This window comes from Tupaia chinensis, unplaced genomic scaffold, assembly GCF_000334495.1.
Source record: "Tupaia chinensis unplaced genomic scaffold, TupChi_1.0 Scaffold000515_1, whole genome shotgun sequence".
NCBI classification, from domain to species: Eukaryota; Metazoa; Chordata; class Mammalia; order Scandentia; family Tupaiidae; genus Tupaia; species Tupaia belangeri.
In genome coordinates, this window is record NW_006160028.1 from 77,334 (window position 1) to 82,626 (window position 5,293).

General features: G+C 35.9%; 1 pseudogene; it reads left to right on the forward strand.

The window, feature by feature from the left end:
* Window positions 1-4,466: 4,466 nt before the first annotated feature.
* On the forward strand, window positions 4,467-4,771 carry LOC106735763 (28S ribosomal protein S36, mitochondrial pseudogene; annotated as a pseudogene).
* Window positions 4,772-5,293: the final 522 nt, after the last annotated feature.

Genomic DNA, 5,293 nt, shown 5'->3' on the forward strand with positions numbered 1-5,293 from the left:
CTCATCTCAGAAAAAGTAAGTTTACATTTTCTTTTAGCTAAGCAGTTTTATTTTCAAAATGAAATACACTAGAGACTTATTTTGGTCTAACTTAGCATATTATTTATGTCTCTCATTAATTCTAAGAGCTTTCAGCAGAAATTCCAGGGATTCGAAGGGGGAAAATTTTTTAAAAAAGAGAAAGATGTCTCTCTTTCCAGTGGCTACAGTTTTGTTTTATTTTATTTTTTACTTATTTATTTATTTATTTATTTTAGATTTTTGTCATGAGTCACATGTGATTACCAGAGAGAGGCAGAGAGAGACAGTGAGAAGTCACACATAGGAGGGATGGCAATACTATAATTCCTTTTTATCCATTCTCTTCTTGGGATTTTGGACACATCGGTATACATACCTGATGTGTGTGTGTGTGTGTTTTGAGAGAGATTTTTGCCCAAAGTCATGTGTGCTTGCTGGAGAGAAAGAGAAACCGAAAATGATAACTCACTCTCTAAGAGGGATGGCCATACCACAGTCCTTTTTCTGTTCTACTCTCTGGATCTTAGACACATACACACACGTGCTTGGGGTGAGTTTCAAGCTGCTGGGTTCAGGACTCTAACCATGGCCAGCCACATGGGAGTCCAGCGACTGAATCATTACATATATGCTGGTCCTGCCTGGTGGGCTTTTAAGCCACCAGTTCTGGGACTTGAACTGTGAAATTGACCATGTAGAATCTAGAACCTTAACCACATTGAAACCTGCTGTCCCACCACAGCTGTTATTCGTCTTACTGTTGTTTGTTCTAGACTTAAGGGTTGAGCTACCATGTTTCTCTGTTAAGTGTGATATTTTCTACTGGATTTCATAATAGCAGGCATTCTTTATTACATGAAGAAACCGTACTTCTATTTTCACTCTATTCAGTATTTTAATGAGGAATAGTTGTTACACTTTGTTAAATGTTTTTATGGTATTGTTACCTGTACCTTCTTGGAGGAAATGTCTTGGATTTTGCACAGTTAAGACCAGTTTCCAAGAAAAATATGCAAAGCAAACAGATTGTATTGCTAGCTAGGTCTTGGACCTAATATCTGAAATTTTGCTTTGGATCATGTTTTCTTTAATTAAGCTAATTCTTACTGTTATTTTTTTCTACACAATATAAATGGAATGGTGATAATGGTGGTGATGCTAGTTATATGATTATACTAACAATGACAAGGACTCCTAACACTTACTGAAAGTTTACTTACATGACCTCTCGTGCTAAACTTCACATACTTTATTTTATTTAACCTTCTTATTAGATGAACAAAGAGTGATACAGACCAGCTAAAATATGTTGAAAATGGAGCTTCTAAACTGAGATGAGATGTCAGAACAGATGTCGAGAACATGGGTTCAAAATCATTCCTTTTATTTCTCTGTAAGATGGCTTCTATAAGTCTAGTCAATGACTCAGCTGACAAGAGTTTGGTTTTGTGTCTCAAGATCAAGTGCACTACTTTCTGCATACTTATGTTCAGCATTGTTTGGGTAACTGAAATCTCTACTAGGATTTTGAAAAGAGGAGAACGATGGTGTGTAAGGAGACACAGATGGGACAATAATATGCCCTGGCTATTATTATTTCCATAGAGACTTACAGCGTAACTTAGAATTGCTGCTTATTTCTTAGGTCAGTGAAGTCTCTCCATTCCAGAATTTTAGGAAAAACAAGGTTTAATAAATGTCATCTTCTAACTTTTTTGATGCTCTTCATACTGTAGTCTATCAGAAATGAGAACATATGGCTACTAGTTTATGATCGTATTTTTAAACCTTTCTTCTTAATTGATGCTCCTATGTAATTAAGATGAAGTCCCTCTGGATTCCAGTTTATGCTTTCTTCCATATTTAGCTTATAGTCCCATTGCTATTTTCTTCCTTTTGTTTTTATGATAGGCATTTTGACAGGGTAAAAGGCAAAATCTACCAAATTTCCTGGCCATATAACCTAGAAATGTCCAAAAAACCAAGTTTACTATTTAACTATAAAGTAATATTGGAATTATTGAGTCTTATATCTAGGAATATTTGGACTATTATAATTACTTTGTATAGGTATTTAAAAATTAGTTAAGGCAAATATCCTTCCAGTACAACACCCCAAAAATAATGCTTACAAGTTAGTGTCTTTCCCCTTTAGAATAATTTTAAAGGTGCTGACACTAGGTGAGTCCATATGGTACCTCAATAGTGTTATAATTTTTACTTGCAAAGAGAAATAATGGGTTAATTAATCGATTTTTGGTCATTAAAGTGTGACCATATCTCAAATGATTTATCTTGGGTAACCTGGAAATAATGCTCAGATGACATATGTATGGGTATACGAGGGAATGGAGTTGATCCTCTCCCTGAGCAATAAGAATGAACCAAGACACTCAGATACAGTAACAGGAAGCTGTTTTATTTTTCTACCTGAAACAAGCTAAAGGAGATAACGTGATTGTCAAGACATTGAATTTGATGAAAGGCACTAATCTCTAAGAGAGCCTATGATTTCACCCCAGTTTACTGCATTGAGGAGCGTCTGGGCTGTAGAACAGGAAAGGGGAAACAAAGGGAGCCTGCAGAATATCTGAGTTGAGGAGAGTCTGCAGAGGAGATGGGGAAACTAGATGTTCAGTGTGGAGTAACAGAAGGGAACGCTATGTAGAAACAGAGCACTGAAATCTGTATAGAGTCCCCTTTGATAACCATAGAATAATAATATCCACATGTGTGAAGAAACTACATAAAATTCAGGAAATAAATGACTGAAACTTAGAGGCACCAGTGCCCTAGATCAAACAGTCCCAGAACTAATGTCTGTTTTCATAAACCAGACTGGCAAAACGTATAACTAAGGGACAGTGGGTAGGGTTCTCCCAAAATCTTGTCTCAGCAGTGGACCTAGACTCAATATTGCTCTGCCCCCAACTAACAAATTACAAAAGCAAAATCCTAAAAAATTGAACTGTTCCTAAGTGTCTTAAAAGAACCTCAGAATAAAGTAAAAAATATTTACAGAAATACAAAAATATCCAATACCTAACAAAGTAGAATTTATCATCTGAAAATTATAAAATTATCAGTATATTTTTTAAAAAAAGGAAAACACAATTCACAATGAGGAGAAAATGCAATCAACTAAAACACACACACACACACACACACACACACACACACACATATCTGAACAAATAGTAGAATTCACAGTAAAGGCAATAAACAGACTCTTTAGCAAAGAACATATGCAGATGGGCCCAGCCTTGACTGGACAGGTATGTGGTAGGGAAATGATCCATGTGACCAGAAAGCATATGGCCAAATGCAAATTCAGATTCTGAACTGATGAAACATATCAGGTGGATGCCCAGGGTCCTCACAGACTAGAGGGTTGGAATAAGGGGATGGTGCATGATGAAACCAGGGGTGCTTCTGGTCTTTCATTCTGTCTTTCATGAAATACATAAACTTTGAAAAAATAGATGGAGTGTATGCAGATGGCAAATTGGTGCACAGAATGATATTGAACAACATTGATCACTAGGGTAATGTAAATTAAAACCGTACTGAGATACCATTATACTCCTATTAGAATGGCTAAAATTAAAATGACTCACCATACCAAATTTTACTGAGGATGTGGTTAAACTGATATACACTGCTGCTAGTAATGTCAAGTGGGACAATTACTTTCAAAAACAATTTGGCAATGTCTTAAAATGTAAATATAAACCTACCGTATCATCAGCCATTCCACTCCTTGCTGGTAGACAATAATACTGATTACAACTTTATACTAATAAAGCTGCAACAAGTATATATATATATGTGTGTGTGTGTATATACATATATATATGTCTTAGTATGGGTTTAAGACTGATTTCTCTTGGGTAAAACTTTAAACTCCACAATGGCAGGGAGCTTTGCCTTGACCAGTATCCTTAGGGCCTGGTCCAATGTCCAGCCATAGGAGTTTAAATTCTAGTTGGCTAAAAGAATGTGATTTACTAGGGGCCTTGCCTAGTTAACAGGTAAATGGATAAACAAATTATGGTGTAACAATACCATGGAATATTACTTCTCACTAAAAAGAAATTAGTTATTGATTCATGCACCAACGTGAATGAATCTTACGCTAAGTTAAAGAAGCCAGACAGTAAAGAGTATACACAGTTTCATTCCATTTTAGTAAAACTCTAGAAAATGCAATCCAATTGATAGTGACATAAAGCAGGTCAGTGATTATCTGGTGACACAGAGGGTCAGGAGATGAGGAAAGGAGAGTTTAGTAAGGGGCATGAAGAACCCTTTAGAGAGGATAGAGATGTTCATTCACTGTGGAGGAAATTTCACAGGTATATACAGGCTTGTCTTGCTAGATTGTACTTCACTTTTGTGCACTTTGAAGATACTGCACTTTATAGAAATTAAAGGTTTGGATTGTGATGGGCAACATGATGGCGTCTGTCAGCAGGGTCGTGCAGGCAGTAAAGCCACGTTCGGCATTGATAAGGTTTCCTGGCAGAAGAGACGATCCTAAACCCAACGTATCAGAAGCTTTGATGCAGGGCTGCCATCCCATTCTTCTGCAGTTCCACAACATCCTAAGGGAAGTCAATCACCAGACGTGCTGATGTATCAGGGCCCACCAGACACGGTAGAAATCACAAAAACTTTACCTCAGAAAGACAGAAGGAAGCTGGTGTCTCAGGAAGAAATGGAATTTATCCAACGTGGTAGTCCAGAGTGATCACTTGGCTGCTGTTTTCATCAGACAAAAGAATTGTCTTTCCAATAAAGGACTTCCAAAATGACAAATGAGAAATTGTATATTAAACGTTTTACTTTCATAAATATTCTCTAAAAAAAGAAATACAGAAAATTGAGATAGACACTTGTGATCTCCTAATTTATGTATCTTGGTCAGCTCCAACCTTACATACTTTTTACTTATTAAAGTATACATTTTTAAATGTTAGCCTATTCATTTCCTCTTGATTATCAAGTCTCATCAGTTTTGACCTATTAAAAGCATACTGTCTAATAAACTATCATATGTATCTCATAATTTCACATTTCTTTCCATTTCTGTTTAGGCATGGAAAGAATTTACTAGGAATAATTGCTATTTTAGGGACATGATTTTCCTAAAATTGGATGAGGATCAATGAAATAATTATCATTTATTCTTTTCTTTTTATTCATTCACAAAGTTACTGAAGTATAACTGGCTTAATAAGTGTATCATACTCTAAATAGCAAAAAAGTAGCA